At 34.9% G+C, this 19,532-nt stretch overlaps 1 pseudogene; it reads right to left on the reverse strand.

Annotated features, from left to right (window-relative positions):
• Positions 1–221: 221 nt before the first annotated feature.
• LOC136835619 (probable thiopurine S-methyltransferase) lies at positions 222–15,452 on the reverse strand (annotated as a pseudogene).
• Between the last annotated feature and the right edge of the window lie 4,080 nt (positions 15,453–19,532).

Genomic DNA, 19,532 nt, shown 5'->3' on the forward strand with positions numbered 1-19,532 from the left:
TAAGCGTCTGAACTGGAGATGACCAAGGCCACATCACTGAAATACCTTAAAATTTTCCGAAACTTAAACCCAAAAGACTGGCAGAGGCACCTTCTTCATTTGTGACTGCACCGGGAAAAACAATCAATATTGTCGCCGGGCCTACAATTTTTGATAACCAGCAAAAATATGAAAGTAGTTTTGGCGGTACACAGTAAGTAGTTCAAATAAACAATTCAGAATTTCTGGAAGAACAAAGAAACATTTTTTATTTTATTTTTTCATAATTTTCAATGATCAACATATTTGATGTTTTACAGTAGTTATATATAAAATTACATTCATGGTACTAAAAACTAAGGAATCTTGTAAATTACACAAATTATAAACCTAAAAAAAGCACTACTGTACTCTGTTGCATTTCAAATCAAACTAAATTTCCCAGGAATCTATCCCAAACCATCGGTTTCCTTCAATATAGGTAGAACAGCATTCCCAAATCTCACCATGATCCAGACTGAAAAAACATCTTTACTTTGTGCCCATTTCCCATCGGAGACTGAAATGTACGCATTTACTTCAGCCTATGGGTTGAAAATGGTTTTACCAGCTTCCAAGGCAGTGAATACAGGTGAATACAAGAATATATTGGCCAAATTTCCTTTCAGGAGCTACATAAGCAAGAATGAAATAAAAGAGAAATCAAATTCCTGTCGGTCCCACCCTTATATTATTATCCTACCTTATAAGGGTTTAATGCTTGTAGAATTATATAATAACAATTAAGATGACCCACAGAGGCCTTTATTCTAAAACATATCAAGCTCGATGAGAATTATTTTAAAGGATAAAGCAGTGGTTAACTAAATTTATCACAACAACAAGACTGGTGTTGTTAATTTTGCTTGTATAGTATGTGTGACTTACTGACATCATCTTTTGTTCTTTATTTTTCAAAGACTGAAATTTACGCCGTGGAAGCCAATATTATAGCTAGCTCCATTTTTCTTTATTTGCAAAATATGACAGAATATTGATAATAACAATAATATAGGAGTCGTTTTTGGAAGCTCCCGTTTACCCATATTCAGCTGTCACTAGACAATATTAGACCGAAGACTGAACCCACTCATCTGTCGAATACCTCAAATCTCTTCGGGACGAAGCCCCATTTGCTCAAAAATTGCTTTCAGAAAGGATCCTTGTAACTCAGATATTCGACCACAGGAAGTATCATTATGGTTTCCACTGAACCTCAATCAATCATCAATAACATCAGTGAAAGCTACACATCTTCAAGCTACAAAAATAAGCTTCTATATTCCTTCCTTATCATGAAAATATAGTTTAAAAGCACATTCTTGAATATCTATGTGAGAAATTAATTTGAACTATCACATGTCCATTACTTCTTCTTAATTGGTGTTATGATGATGTAACTGTTGAAAAATGAGTCGAATCCCCATTCCTTTGAGATGTCCCTCGTTTCCAGGAAGCGCAGATGCCTTTCGGGACCTACAAGAAATAGGGAAGACACTGCATTGCAGATTGATTCACTTTTAAGCTACACAAAGGAAAATATCTAAGTACATCAGTGATAGTGTGTGTATGATATATATATATATATATATATATATATATATATATATATATATATATATATATATATATATATATATATATATATATATATATATATATATATATATAATATATATATATATATATATATATATATATATATATATATATATATATATATATATATATATATATATATATATATATATATATATATATATATATATATATATATATATATATATATATTATTATATGATATTATAATATATATAACCATTTTGTAAAAGTAAAATTTGTTCTGTGCTTTTGATGTATTGTCTATGATTTTGATATGTTTTTTTCTTACAACTATTTCATGTGTTGTGAGGTGTAATGAGGTGACTTTATAATGTAAGTAAATGTTGTGCAATGCTTATAAATGCTAGATATTCTTTTGTGTTCATAACATACCATGTTTCGTGGGAGTTAAAGTTTCAGATTCTGTAGAGAGATATTTTGGTAACCAGTTCAGATAAGTACATCCTGTTTGCTGTTTGCTCAGCTGAGCATGTATCTATCCAGGGAAAGCGGGGAGAGATAAGAGATCTGACAAGGATTGACAGGGTTTTTTGGCCGCAGATCGCTCGCAAATTGGCCATTGTTTGGACAAGTGTCCAGCCAGGAAGAGATCTGTATATCATTAAGATAAAGGGCCAAACATATTTCCTTCCCAAGCCAAAGAATACTGTGCTTATTCTGTACCCCATGTATTCTGGGTATGTAGAATGTAGAAGAAGGGACTTAGGTTATTCTAAGATTTGAAATGACTAACTAGCAGCCCAGGTTTGTAGGCATAACAGATGATGGTGGATGAGAATTAGTTAGTTAGGAAAGGAGTCTGGTAACAGTAAGATCTCTCTCTCTCTCTCTCTCTCTCTCTCTCTCTCTCTCTCTCTCTCTCTCTCTCTCTCTCTCTCACGAGATATAATATTTTTTGAGAATGGTCTAAAATATTTGTGTTCTACAGCCATTGTGAAAAAGTGTGTTTTATAGATTACAAAATGGAGTAAGGTAATGTGCGTATTTACTTGTATTGTATCATGTTTAAAAATGAAGTGTTGTCTTGGTGAAAGATATTTGTGATGTTAGTAAGAGGTGAGTTTAATCTTTTTAAAAGTGAAGGTAATCTTTTGAAAGATTAATATAATCTTTAAACATATTTTGTCTTAGTGAAATTGCTGTTGGTATATTTATTTCTGCATATTAATTTCTTATATGTCCGTGTTTTCATATTATTATCATACGTCTCATGTCTTTATAATTTCATTGTTTTCCAAAGTTTGTGTTGGTGATTAATTAGTGTTTTGTTGGTGTTGGTTTCATTGAGATTTCAGTGAATACTTATGTTGATTTCAATTATTAAGATTTCAGTGAACATTTGTGTTGATTTCAATTATTAAGATTTCAGTGAACATCTGTGTTGATTTCGATTATTAAGATTTCAGTGAATATTTGTGTTGATTTCAATTATTAAGATTTCAGTGAACATTTGTGTTGATTTCAATTATTAAGATTTACATTATAATCTGGGGTTAATGTTAATTGTTTGAATTTTGCTTAATTAAATTGACTTACTGATAAATTAAAGTTTTGAGTTAATCTTGGTTAAGAAATACTTAAATCTTACACTGTTGTCAAGTAATATTAAATCTTTGTGAGATCATGAACTCTACTTATAACTTTTGAACTTAGAAATGAATTTGTCCATTTAAAGTTTTAAAAGCACAGTGTTTCATTTTGACCACCAGTGATTAGAGATATTTGTGTGTATTCAAAGTATGTGATATATCTGACTAGTTCTTCTTTATCTAAGAGAAGTAGAACCAGGGAAACACTTATAGTATTTGATGGAGTGATGCCCTTTTTCCCCTAGTCTGTTTATAGCTTCTCAGTTGTTACCTCACCCATAACTTGATAAATTTAGATTGATTTTTCAAGTGTTAAGCAAGTTTTGAGGGATCACTGTACCTTTAGAGTATTCAGTCTTAATATTATTGTTATGAGGTTTCAAGTATTTGGCTGAAGTGAGGTAAATTTTTTGGTCTTATCAATTGTGTAATAACCAGGTACTTGATCACTTTGTGACTATAATATATATATATATATATATATATATATATATATATATATATATATATATATATATATATATATATTAATATAAATATATATATATATATATATATATATATATATATATATATATATATATATATATATATATATATTAATATAAATATATATATATATATATATATATATATATATATATATATTTAATGTAATACATTAATATAAATGATATGAAGATATATATATATATAAAACACTATTATATATATTATATATATATATATATATATAGTAATTAATAAATATATATATATATATTCAATATATATATATTTATATATATATGAATGTCTTTTAATGTAATACATATGATATGAAGATATATATATATTTACGTTATATATATATAGTATATATATGGTTATCAAACAGTGTTTTATGGCCTTTATATATATATATACATACATTATATATATATATATATATATATATATATATATATATATATATATATATATATGTATATTATATATATATACAGTACATACATATATATATCAAAGTACGTATATTCATCTAATTATCTGCGCAAGGCTGTACACATGCGACACATTTTATGTTAATTTGATTAGGCTCTTTGACATTCCCTTCAGTATTCCATTAGAAGCGAGATCAGAGCGAATTCTATAGCATTACGTGTTATAATACAGTCGGATGTTGTTCCAGAAGCCACCAAAACTTTAACGCCAACATCACACATCAGTGTAAATCTGAGTATCAAATGGATTTATTCGGTGAATAATTAGTTTTCTCTCGCTGCATTCCCTTCCACCTGCTCAAAATACATGACGCCTTATCCTATCTGCGGTGAAGAACGACAAACAGTTACTTCATCAACAACATCAGGATTCCCTACCCTTTTCCAAGTAACATTTATTTGTCATTCCCTCCACTGGCTATGAAAAAAAAATACTATGCTATCTCATATTGGTTTTAGTATTCCTTGCATTCCTTGAGTATCAACTTTAATTCGACTAACATTACAGGAGAAACTTTATTCTGTACAATCCCTGACCCCTGCAACCTCCCATCTTTCAAGAGGATTTGTCTTTCATTAATTATTCACTTCCGTCACTTTTCCACCTCCTCCAGACATAAGTCGCCCTTTCGTCGGCTCCCAAATAAATGATTCTGAACTTCAAACTAGAATGCCAGTGTCGTATCATAATTAAACTTCCACTGTTCCTTTTTTTAGCCCAAACGGAAAAGTTCATTATTCACGAATTATGTAATTTAGTCCCACCTTCGAAAATGACTTTACTGCTGTATCAGTCATTTCAAAACAGTTTGCCACTGTCTCTATAACATTGATACAAAAATAAGGAAACTGCTAATAAAACGTTAATGCAAGCGCAAGAATCTAATGAGAGTTTCTGTGTATGAGAAGCCATTTTGAATGAAACAGAGACCCTTTTCATAAATACACTGAGCGTCTTCATCGCATATCAAAATCCTTACCAAAATGCAATTTGAGGTCCCTCAGTGAGACGTTCGATGGCCCTGACACCATATCAGAAGGGCCATCATGACACAGCTCGACGAAGTACCGGTAGTCTTGCTTAAGCATACCTGTCACGACTTCCACATACCTCGAGGACGAAAAATAAAATTAAAAGTCATGGGGATTCTAAAATGAAGGGAGGGTAAAATTCTTTAAAAAAAAAAAAATTTAGAGCAAAGACGACACTATATATCAAGGCACTTCAAGTAAGAATCTACTCATGGTGCTTTGAATCTGTCTTTTAACAATAATTATCCACTAAAATATAATTCCAAACTTCGTCCTAAGATTTCTAGTTTTTGCATTACTGATACTACAAGGATCGCGTCACTTTTAACAATTTGGTTAATATTTCTCCAATGAAATCCTTATATGACTGATTATTCGCTCAAAGTTCTGTTTATCAATCTATTTATAACTTAAATTACAAACGTCCCGCAACTCGTACTGCAAGAACTAAAAAAATCTGACCTCACACAAGTGATTAACATTGCAACAAACAAAGGTCAGTCCATCAAGCAGCGCGTTAAAGACTTAGCGAACGTTGCGTAAAATACGATATGAGATCACTTTTAGAGAATAACACTGACTTTTATTGCCTCACCCAAAATAAATTACAAGAAAGTTAAGGAGTGTTCTTACTTCTGACGATCGTCCTTATGGATGCCTGAATATGCCCCCCAATCGAAGACTGCATCAAATTGTCCAAGTGCATTTGGAGGATCTTCGTCACGTCACAGGCATACACTTTCAGACGATCATCAGCGGTCTGCAATGGAAACCGAAGATGAAATTTAAGGAAAGGATATTGAAAGGCATCTGTGACTAATAAAACTATTTGGCAACTAACATTCAAGAATTGGCTCTAAGGGTACTTTTTGCTGGTGCTTTTACTAAGTATAGAATATCAATGGTCCTAGAATACTGACTGTAACCAGGGCTGGTTTTAATCTTTACAAGTGATATGATTTTTGCTTTAGAAAATAAGATAATATATACAATATGCAGACGATATCAACCTTGTTAAACTTATTCACTCCTCTCAAGTGCAAAATGAAATTTCTGTTTGCCTAACATAATATTTAGAACAGAATTAACTCAAAAATCAAACAGACCAAAAGCCAATTTAGTGTTTAGGCAATCTCGCAGCCTGCTCCTCCTCTACCCTTAATTAACTCAATCCATAGTTAATTCATACCTGTCTCATTTATGCCAGATTGTACAGAATACAATAGAATATAAAATTTAAGCCAAAGCCAAAGCGCCGGGACCTACGAGGTCATTCAGCGCTGAAACGGAAATTGACAGTAAAAATGTTCGAAAGGTGTAACAGGAGGAAAACCTAAGAGTTGCATTATGAATCAATTGTTTGGAGAGCGTGGAAAGTAAGATGAAAGAAAGAGAATATGAACGGAGGTACAGTAAAAAGGAATAAAGGGGTTGCAGCTAGGGGCCGAAGGGATGCAGTAAAGAATCTTAAGTAATGCCTACAGTGCACCGCATGTGGAGCAATGACGGCACTATCCCCCTACAGGGGACATATTGCATAACAATTCTTCTTGGCAGGATTTATTATGTCAGTCTACTTTTCCCTTTTCTATATTCTTCCAGTTGCAAAGATAGAAATACGTTCGGTTCTCCTTTACAGTGAAATCATCACAAACATTTGCTTGATCTCTTTAACCATTGATTTGTTTTATGAAACCTTGACACTGGCTAATCTTCAGTTATTTGGGATATATGGTTCAGCCAATGGATACAGCAAAAGGTATATGGATAGGTTTTGTAATACAGACCAAGTATAAAAGGAATTTTAAGATGATAAAAAACTATTTTCCTATTTGCCGGAGTACGTAAGTTCAAGATTAACTCGCTTAAATTCAATCAAAACTTCCGAAGAATCTCTTCCCATTTAAGATTTACATAGATACGATTCAATGAAGCTCATTTCATTTCATTTGCAGACATGAACCTCGTTACCATTCAGTTATAAAAGGCTGATTATGTTTTTTTTTTTTATCGTACTACCTAGTGGATCTGCTACAGCAATAAGGTCAAGAGTATAATTTTCAATTCCAAGCATAAACAACAGTTATGAAAGTTAAGGTTGACATGAAACTATCACTAAATCGACATGCCACTACCTTTACTTGAGCTTACCTTGTACAGCTTTCCAAACGAACAGTCTTCAACCGTGTAGGTTAAACTATCGTGATTTTGAAAGAACTCGGATACTAGCTTCTCGACGCCTTCAATTCCCACAACTTCATTGCCACGCTCGTAAAGCCTGGAGATATACAATTTTTAGCTTTAAGAATCTATAACACACACATGTACATTTTCAGTATATGAGTATTTACCATGACTATAAAAATTTGCCTATGCTACTGACCATATATTGGCTTTTACAATGTTTTTTCGGCTATGAGTATACGTAAAAGCAAATAATAACGTGCTACAATTTCCAACTGCTGTCCTTCGGCAATCATTTTCATACGCATGTGTATTTACAAACACATTTACAAGTAAATAACTATAACTCATCTACTGTTCATGCAATGCAGATTAAATCTTTGTCCGTAAAGAAAACTGTCAGCTCTTTACCATCGTAAGTCAGGTGTTTTTCCACAGAGAGGCACAAGAATCCTGGCTGGCTCTGTTGGAAGAAGGTCCCCAACGTACTGTAGGAGCTTCAGTGATGGTTTGCCTCGGGATTTGCTTGCCGGCTACAAAAAAAGAATGCAAGAAATGCCTTGTTATAAAAAAAATATATACACGTACTAAGAATATCAATTATGGTTAATTACATATCATTGTAACTGAAGTAACAAATAACCAGAAGTTACTTGTGAGCGTAGAAAACTATCTTTTAATGAAGTAATCACATGTGCCAAAATGAATTCACTTATTTTCACATATTTATTATTTCTCTCTTTATGTTATGATTTTTCTCGTGTCTCTAAGGCACTGCTTTCGCCCACAGAATGTTTAGGAAACTCTCCTTTTAGCTTTGCATGTCATAGTTGACTTTGTAAGAGACCCATCCGTCGCACCGATGGCGGTCTCTTCCAAACACACGCGTGTGTGCGTTCGTGCGTCATATCTTTGGAGGGTCGCAGACAAAGAGGGAACAAGGAACGCAACTTCTACCATATAATATTTCCGTCTGTTTCTCCCTAACCATTGTTGTCTTGATATATGTACAATCACCGTTACTTGCATTGCCATGCAAGTATTCTAATCATGCACTCATAATGTTCCAACGAATCTTCTGTATCAAACTGTTTGTGTATTTCTGTTTGTGAAGACGCCAAACGTCTCGCCATTTCACATATATTATGCTCCTGCACTGTATTCGTTAATCTGTCTGAATCTCATGCAATTGGCCATATTTAGAATTTCATGGCCTTTCCATTGATATATGTTTTATCACTGTACATTTATTGTCTCTCTCACAATCGCTATCTGTTTGTCTGCCGACAAACACAGATGCCTGAAACATTACCTCTATTTTGCTCTTTCTGTGTGTAGATGCTACTTCTCGGCCCGCACAGGCCAATAACATCTTTGAAGATTCTGTACATTGATACGGGCTGCTCAAAATCACTTTCATGTATCATAACAAAGCCATTAACCTACCCATCTCACAACAACATCAACATTGAGTTCGGGCTGCTCTAGGAGCAAGAGCCCGTGCTGGCACAAGGCCAGCTAAATCTAAAACAACAGTACATTGATTCAGTAAAGAACCACCAATAAACCAGTCAATACCCAGCCAGTATGTCACTCAATCCCGTCCTACACTGGTGACCCTGGAGTGACACGAAGGACCCGGCAGACCCAAGATGACGACCCACGCGCCAACAGCCCCTTCGATGCCTCGCCGCTTCCCGCCGTTCCCGAGCTCTAAGTACTGTAGATGTCCGACCCTCCGAGATGACCCACCCCACCACCGGAGCACTGGACGCCTCCTCCAGGAAACCTGAAGCCGCCCCCGAACTCTTACCGGACGAGCTGACCAATGAAGGACCAGCCGATGTCATCCTTCAGCCTGCTGCCGTCCCCCTCGAGCTGGCTACCGAAGGATCATCCGACATTACCCTCAACCCGCTCACCGTCCCCTCGAGTTCCTGCCCGGATCGGCGCCGTCATCCCTCAGCCTCCCCTACCCGTAGCCCCCCTTCGCCAGCTGGCTGTCCAGCAATCATTTCGCATCGATACCTTCAACCCACTACAGTCCATCCATCGCACCGATTCCTGTCTGGCGGTGTGCATTCGTGTGTCATATCTTCCTAGGGTCGCAGACAAAGAGGGAACAAGGAACGCCCTACTCTACATACAGTATTTCCGTTTGTTTCTCTAACCATTGTTGTCTCGATTTGTACAATCATGCTACTTGCATTGCCATGCAAGCATTCTAATCATGTGTACCATAATGTTCCATCAATCTTCTTATCAAACTGTATGTATGTTTCGTTTGTGAAGACGCCAAACGTCTCACCATTTCATATCTTTTATGCTTGCATTGACATTAAAAGAGGAACAATTGGCCATATGTAGAATTTCCTGGCCTTTCCACTACAATTTTTCTACGTTTCTGTTTCTCTCACAAACCTATTGTTTGTCTTGATAAACACAATGCCCTACTTGCATTGCCATTTTGCTCTGTCTGTGTGTAGATCTAATCATGTACTCATAAGTTCCAATAACATCTGTTCAAACTGTACATCGATGTTTCTGAACCACCAATAAACCAGCCAACACCAAGCCAGTATTGCCAATCCCGTTTCACAACTTTATAGAAATACTGACAAGGACAGGAAATTGTATTCATTAACCAAGATGCTCCTTCTGCAATGTAATACAGTTTTCTTGAGCTTCCCAGAATTTCAGTTCCATCATTCAGTGGTTTACATGAATGAAGATTATAAAACTCTCTATAAAATGCATCTTCAGGGACATCTTAATAATAAGTTCTGGTGTTTAGTGCTTTGTCTTTCTGAAAGTGTTGTGAACATCATTTGGCAACACTAGTCAGAAAGTATCACGTACGTCTGTCTTTCTGTTTGTTCACTGACTTTATAATTCCTACATCTGCATAGGTTCGATTTTCAGTTGTCTTTTATTGTAAATTGATGCCTAAATGACTATTTCATAGTGCTGAAAACAGAAATACTCACCATCTTTCAGTGAACAACACTGTCACTGAGTGTCATTCTTTTCAAACAACGGGTCACTCGATAAGTCAGGCGTATGTCTTCCCATTCCTTCCTCGTGGATAAATCACTTCATCATCGCTGTGTCTCCCAGCCTTGACGATGATGGTGTTGGTGATCTTTATCTCTGTGGCCATGGTGATGATGGTGCCCTGATCCATGAGGATGGTGGTGAGAGGCCACTTTTGACAACCTAGAAAAATACGTTTAGGCATTAGCATTAAGATAACTTCTCATTGCCAGAAAAATGACTGGACTTTAAAAGAAAGAGAGATCCCTTTACTTTTGTTGCTGATGAATATGAAATTTTCAGTTGAGGATAAAGAGAATCCATTAAATTTTTGAGAAATAATTTGATGATGAAATCATTGATTACCTCTATGAAAGAAACAAACAGATTTGCAAATCAGTTTCTTAGATGAGAATGTTTAACATTTGATTTTTCTTTTCACAATCACGAGTACATAGATGGATGTGTGTTGTGCAATGCTTTAAAGATTGTTGTATATTCGAAAGAATAATAGTGCATGTTTGTACAAGAGCTTTTCATTCAGTATTTTGTAGTCTTATGAAATAAAATAATAGTAGTAGTAATAGTTTTTATCCTATCATTTAATAAAATTCCTACTCTTAAGTGAACGAGTACGAATTATAAGCATAAAAATCAATATTAAGTCTTTGATGAAGAAACTATCGATACACAATGTGTGATATGACCGTATAAATTGTAAAAAAGAAAAAGCGTGGTGATTTTAGGCGTGACTAATTTCCGGGAAGTCACCAAAGAAAACAAGCTCAACAGGTTAATCTGTCTCAAATCTCAAATGCAAGTTGGCCATATGTAGAATTTCCTGGCCTTTCCACTGATATATGGCATGTTTTATCACTGGACTACGTTTATTGTCTCGTTCCAATCACTGATCTGTTTGTCTCCTGAACAAACACAGATGCCCCGAAACATTACCTCTGTTTTTGCTCTGTCTGTGTGTAGATGCTACTTTTCGGCCGGCTTAAACACCTCAGGCCAATAACAACTTCGAAGATTCTGTACATTGATTCAGTAAGGAACCACCAATAAACCAGTCAACACCCAGCCAGTATGTCACTCAATCCCGTCCTTACAACTTTATCATGAAAACGTGACAAAGGACAGGAAATAAATGTCTCCTTATGTCTCCAAGATGCTCCTTCTGCAATGTAATACAGTTTTCTTGAGCTTCCCAGAATTTCAGTTCCATCATTCAGTGGTTTACATGAATGAAGATTATAACTGGCTTTATAAATTCACCCTTAGGGACATCTTATATAGTAAGTTCTGGTGCATTTCAGTGCTTATGTCTTTCTGATTTTCAGTGTTCAGTGAGCGGATGCCTGTGCTCAGCAATTGCATTTAGTCAGAAAGTATCTATTGTACGTCTGTCTTTCTGTTTGTTCACTGTCCTTTACAATAACCTACATCTGTATGTTAAACCTATAGGTTAGGATTAAGTGCTTACCTCCACATAAGTTGTCTTTTATCATAAATTAGTAAGCTACAGCTTCAAAATGGAGCAATTTCATAGTGCTGAAAACACGGAGAAATACTCACCATCTTGTCAGTGAACTCGATCCAGTCACTGAGTGTCCAGTCCTTCTTTTGAAACAACGGGTCACTCGATAAGTCAACGTGTGTCAACTTCCCTATTCCTTCCTCGTGGTTACATTGCACTTCATCATCGCTGTCTCCCTCCCAGCCTTGACGATGATGGTGATGGTGATCTTTATCTCTGTGGCCATGGTGATGATGGTGCCCTGATCCATGGTGATGGTGGTGAGAGGCCATGGTGACAACCTGGAAAATACGTTTAGGCATTAGCATTAAGCACTATGTAGCCACGACAGCATTTGAAACCCCAGAAAAATAACAAAATGGTTTTTAAAAAAGAAATCGAGTCAGAGCAAAACGCTGGTTCAGCTATCTTCTAAGATGTCATGTAATGAATATAAACATATATGTATATATATATATATATATATATATATAGAAATAGCATATATATATATATATATATATATATATATATATATATATATATATATATATGCCACACATATATATATACATACATATATATATATATATATATATATATATATATATATATATATATATATATATATATATACTATTATAATATGATTTTGAGATGGTTTTTCTTTCTTACAGATGACATACATGTTATGTATTTTGATGTGATTTTTCTTTCAGCTGTTTCATATGTTGTGAGGTGTATTGAGGTGACTTTGTAATGTATGTAATGTTGTGCAATGCTTATAAATTGTTGTATATTCATTTATGTTTATAACATGCTGTGTTCGTGAGAGTTAAAGTTTTAATCTCTGTGGAGAGAGCTAAATTGAGAACCAGTTCAAATACACATTTCCTGTTTGCTGTATGTTTGCTGTTTGCACAGCTGAATGTGTGTCCGCCGAGGATACAAGAGGAGAGATAAGATCTGACAAGGGATTGACAGGGTTTTTACCCGCAGATCACTCGCAAATGGACTTTTGTGTATGCAGGTGCCCAACCAGAATGGGAAATGCCAATCATTTAGATAAGAGCCCAGGCATGATTTCTTTTAAGACCTTAGAATACTGTATGTCTTCAGTATTCATATATTCTGTTTGTGAAAGAAGGTGTTCTATGTATTCTGGGGGGTATTCTAGAATGTAGAATAAAGGGGCTCAGGTTATTCTAAGATCTGAAGTGGCTAATTGGCAACTTAGGCTTGAAGATATAAGCAGGATTGCTGGACTAAAAGAGTTAGTCTGTAAAGGGGTCTCAAAGACACAAGAAGTCTCTCTCTTTCTCTTTCTCTTTCTCTCTCTCTCTCTCTCTCTCTCTCTCTCTCAATTCATATCAGGGTGTACACTGGTTGCTCTCCTGAATATATAAGTTTTGTAAAACTCTCCCACGAAATGTAATATTTTTGTGAATGGTTCCAAAATATTTGTGTTCTTCAACCATTGTGAAAGAAAGTGTGTTTTATATATTACAAAAGGAGTAAGGTAATGTGCTTATTTGCTTGTACTGTAATTATGCTGAAAACTGAAGTGTTGTCTTTGAGGAAGTTTTAAAAAGACGTGAGTTTAGCCTTTTTAAAAGTGAAGGTAATTTTTTGAAAGATTGATATAACCTTTAAACACATTTTGTCTTAGTGAAATTACTGTTGGTATATTTATTTCTGCATATGACTTTTTTATTATGCCTGTGTTTCCATATTATTATCATGTGCTTGTGTTTCCCAAAGTTTATGTTGATTTCAATTATTAAGATTTCAGTGAACATTTGTGTTGAGTTCAATTATTAAGATTTACATTATAATCTGGAGAGTGTTAATCGTTTGAATTTTGCTGAATTAAATTGATTTCTTGATAAATTAAAGTTTTGTGAATTAATCTTGGTTAAAAATGCTTAAATCTTACACTGTTGTCAAGTAATAGTAAATCTTTTTGACATTGTGAACTCATAACTTTTGAACTTAGAAATAAATTTGTCTGTTTAAAGTTTTAAAACCACAGTGTTTCATTTTGACCACCAGTGATTAGAGATATTTGTGTGTGTATTCATGGTAAGTGATATAGCTGTCTAGTTCTCCTTTATCAAAGTGAATTAGAACCAGGGAAACAATTATAGTAGTTGATGGAGTGATGCCCTTTTTACCCTAGTCTGTTTATAGCTTATCAGTTGTTACCTCACCCATAACTTTATAAATTTAGATTGATTTTTCAAGTGTTAAGCAAGTTTTAAGGGATCACTGTACCTTTAGAGTATTCAGTCTTAATATTTTTGTTATGAGGTTTCAAGTATCTGGCTGAAGTGAGGTAAATTTTTTGGTCTTATTATTTGTGTAATAACCAGGTACTTGATCACTTCGTGACAATAAATATATACTTTGTCTAGGAATGTGGCAACCCAAAAGACGACTTTTTGGAAGTTCAACTAGCCACTGTAGGTGCCGGAGAAGAATGGTGCAGAGTTCAGCTTACATGTAAGAAAGTCTGTGGATCATTCCTGGACTAACACCCACCAATCCACTCAGCTGTTAACTAGTACTGATATTTGCTGGGGTCAAATATGAGGGAGTGGGTCTAACAACCTCATCTCTAAATACTTCACGAGAAATCTGAAGGTTACACTCTACTGGCACACTTGAACTAAGCTATTGTTACTCACTGCTAAGCCTGGTGTTCGTAAGATGATAACGGATAACCATCTTGAATTCATTTCTTTTAATCTCGTGCCCGTTACACTGACTTGCCGGGTTGAGTTTCGTTCATAATCATTTACACCATTTCAATAAAAAAAACATTACATTTACACTTCAGTAAACTGGTGATTAAAATACCAAAACTAACATGGTGCTACTGCTAATGTCTGTTAAATCGAAAAGTGGCTCAATAATTGCCAAGGGTTAGAAGATAAACTACCAAAAGTAAGGTATATAAATAGGCTAAACTCACGAATAAAATATTTTCATAAATACCACGTAAAAAGCTGCGAAATCATAATTTCAAATAATTAAAGTAAAAACCTTTACATTTTCAAATAAAAATATCTGGAGAGAGAGATTTCAGTTTATCTCAAAATAAGCCTTTTTGTTTCGTTTTCTATTAGCACAGTATCAAACAAAGAAAACTTTATGATACTTAGCATGACATCTTAAAATTTACTCGCGTCTTGACAATCGTAATTTTCTCTGCTGTACTGTAGGCTACATTGCACCGCTTACAAACTAACAGTAAATAAAAATAAAAACTTATTATTTATATTCTACTTGAATGCACTCACAAATGTTGTAGCACTGCCGTTGAAGTAAAGTACACTAATATGATATAGCTCCTACCGACTTTGCGTGCTTCTCCTTGCACGACCCTGAAAGCACTATCCAGTAATGACTAACAAAAGAAAACGAATATTTAAACGATTTCTGGCTTCTGAGCATGACTTGCAACTTTCAGGGGGAGTGATAACACACTGCGAATGGTTGGATACTCAGTAAAGCGTAACTGGCAACTTTAGATCAGTGTACCCTCCACTTCCAACAAAAATAAAGCATTACACTGTATACATTGACGATGACTCACGACACATTATTCCTTTTTGTTTGGCCTTGAATAACAGGGGTCCAGTGAAACGAAAACCTTAGAATATAAATCAGAAAGAATATGAATTACGCAAAGGAATAAAAATCCCTCTCGGCTGTGGAATTATGACAAACACTGTATAATCAAGAATATCTGGTGTTATAAATTGTAATTTGGTTCTCTCTCTCTCTCTCTCTCTCTCTCTCTCTCTCTCTCTCTCTCTCTCTCTCTCTCTCTCTCTCTCTGAGCGAACTAAATTACTTTAATCCATCTTTTCACCTAGTTTAACTTGGAAACATTCAGTGGCTTCTTCATCTAGACGTAGTTCCACACTCACATTATTATCATTAACATTGCTGTTTTTTTATGTTGCTCTTAAAGACCGCGACTACAAATAGATTATTATCAAACTCATAAAACTACATTTCATCGTAATATGTAAAAGTATGTACTAACTGTTCATGATAAAATTAATTAACGAACCTAACATAAATACATTCATGTGCATAGCATGTGTAGATACGTGTCAGTTATGTTTGTATCTTTTCTATATACCTACTACTGATCATAAAACTATTGCAAAAATATACCACAAGCGAAGAAATAAGAGTGAATTTAATTTTCTCATACGTAAGTTTCCACATTAAAGGGTGTACAGATACCTTTCCTGATGTTCCAGCAACGAATTTCTACATAAAATAGAAATCCCTACACTACAGTGATCAGGCAAATGCACTCACGAGGAGCTTATGCTCTGACTTATTTTCCCTCGGTGTCGATAAGCAAATGGATGACATATGACGCTGCATAGTGGATTAGGCTGAAGTAGATAGAGGACAAAGCACGCTGCAAGCTATTAAGCATACTGTTCTTATATAAATTTATATAAAATATATATATATATATATATATATATATATATATATATATATATATATATATATATATATATATATACACACACACATACATGTTTCCCATATCAGGGTTGTCTCCAGAGAAACAAGCAAAAACCCTGTGCATAAAACCATCGCATAATTTGCCACTTCCTACATTTACATAGAAGGCTCATCAGCAACACATCGAAAACCGGCCCCTCCCTAAACAAACAGCACCATTCACCTCTAATCTGCATGTATTCTCGTTCTTCCTGGATATTAAGCCCCTAATCATCCAGTACCTCATTCTCGCCATTTATCTAGCCTTTTCTATGTCTTCCATCTCATATTCCCCCACCCCCATAAAACTTGCAAATTCTGCATTCTTTCCACATGACCAAGCCATCCTAACACTCTCTGATCAATCCTCTCACCCACCCTAACCTTTTTACTGCTTCTACATACTTCCTCTCATTCCTCACCCTTTCCATTCTCCTCATTCTACACATCATAAACTACTCAAACAACTCCTCTCAAGAATTTAACCTTTTTCTTTCATTTACCTTCAATATTCTCACTTCACTTCAATAGATCTCTCTCTCTCTCTCTCTCTCTCTCTCTCTCTCTATATATCTATATATATATATATATATATATATATATATATATATATATATATATATATATATATATATATATATATATATATATATATAAGCTCTTCCTTATATCAGTAGAGTTGTGTGTTGTTCGACTCTCCGGCCAGCTGATGAAAAGTTGTTATTTCTGGTGATAGAAATTCATTTCTCTCTATAATATGTTCGGATTCCACAATTTGTAGGTCCCGTTGGTAACCAACTGGTTCTTAGCCACGTTAAACAAGTCTAATCCTCCTTCGGGCCAGTAGGAGAGCTGTTAATCAGCCCAATGGTCTGGTAAAACTAAGGTATACTTAACTTTAATATATATATATATATATATATATATATATATATATATATATATATGTATAATATATATGTGTGTGTGCATTTATGTGGGAGTGTATGTATGTATACTTCAGCACAAGAATCGTGTATGAAAAGCCTGTATACTTTAAAGCACATACATACAATAACAATATTCTACTGTATGACTGTACTTGGGCATATATATGTATAAATAAAGATACATCTGCAGCTCACAAGCTAATTAATCCCTGCAAGCCTCACCAGTAAACAACACACAAGTGACCATAATATCGAAAAAAACAGACAAGCAGAACTGAATGTTATGCCTTACATGGGGTTATCTCTTATAATACTACAGTTCATACTATGTTTTTTCATTTGCTAAATTTCCCAAAGACTTCACATTTTTTTTTCTTTTTGTACATTCTATCTAAAATATGATCTTCAGACTAAACTTACGCATAGGCTGTTTAAAGAAATGTCTACTTACTATAAATATTTAATCCCTGTTTAATCCATGTGTTTACTTCAGCACCCGAATGCTGAGGTCATTCCACAACCTTTTACTCTTAAATAAGATCCTCTCTCTCTCTCTCTCTCTCTCTCTCTCTCTCTCTCTCTCTCTCTCTCTCTCTCTCTCTCTCTCTCATTTTCGTTCTCCCTGGTTCTTCTATATGTATTTGGAAGAAGAAGGAAACTCAGAAGTATATTTTCAACCGTTAGCATTCTGGAAACAATGCACAAGCCTAATACATCTTACATCAGTTTTTAATTAACAGGTTGTTTCGATTGCCTGGTTGCGAAACAACACAAGGACGAAGTACCTAGACATAAAGAATGCTGCGAAATTGCACGACTGATTTTATCTGGCAGAAAAAAAATGCATCTCTCTCTCTCTCTCTCTCTCTCTCTCTCTCTCTCTCTCTCTCTCTCTCTCTCTCTCAAGGTTAAGGCATTGTTCTCTTATATCCCGATGTGTTCGCTTTTGATGATCATTCTGTTCAGGATTTATCAAAAAAGAAAAATAATCTTTTCATTTCATAAGAGGTACTGGTTCTTCATTACATGGTGACCTTTGACATCGCAATGGCAGATTCATGCTTGTTCGATCTAGAAAAAAAATCAATTTTTTAACTTGGGAAGCTCCACTGGTTTTTGGTGAGCCTCGGAAGGTCATTCCATTGTTTGGTGGCAGATGAGACAAAGTTTTCTGATAAATTTTTACGGAATCTTGCAAAGGAAAATGCAACATCACTGAAATTAGCTTCAGTTTTAGTTATTCCTGCGGTAAGGAATAAGTCCAGGCTCTGCAAATACAGAGAATATTTCTCATTACAAGAAGACCCAAATAAAAGCGAGGTTTACAATCTAATAATTTATATTGTTGATAGTTTCTATAGTAGATGATGTAGAATAAGTAAATAACTACACATAAATAGGAATAGGTGAAACAACAAGGGCAGCGGGTGATGTACAAAAGAAGGGGAGGAGAATTGAATTGTCTAAGCAAGCCAAGATGGGAAAATACATGCGGCATTGGAATTGGTAGGCTGAGAAATGATTATATAGTAGAAAGTGGTAAAAATGCTGGCATAAGTGAAAGAAAGGATCAGTGTACTTTACGATGGTTCAGTCATGAGAAAATAAATGGCGATGAATGACTAGTCTACAGAATGCACAATAATTTCATAAATGCTAAGACGAAGGAGAGGGATACCTAGAAAGGCTTGGACTGGGGTAAACGGTAAAGTGTGCGTGAATGGGTGTGATGGAACATAGAATGGAATTGAATATAGAGTTTAAGCGAAAGGCCAAGCACTGGGACTTATGAGGTCATTCAGCGCTGCAAAGGAAAATTGAGAGTAGGTAGGCTTGAAAGGTGAAACAGGAGGAAAACCTCACAGTTGCACTTTGAAATAATTTTTAGGAAAGGGTGGATAGCAAGATGGAAGGAAGATATTATGAATGGAGGTATAGTAATAGGAATGAAAGGGTTTACAGCTAAGGGCCGAAGGGGCGCTGCAAAGAACCTGTAAGGGACCGCATTGGCGGTCTTATGGGCACACGTGTGAGTCATCCATCGGACAAAACAAGACTACAGAGCATCCCGTTCTCTCTCTCCCTC

Source organism: Macrobrachium rosenbergii, chromosome 4 (assembly GCF_040412425.1).
Source record: "Macrobrachium rosenbergii isolate ZJJX-2024 chromosome 4, ASM4041242v1, whole genome shotgun sequence".
NCBI lineage: Eukaryota > Metazoa > Arthropoda > Malacostraca > Decapoda > Palaemonidae > Macrobrachium > Macrobrachium rosenbergii.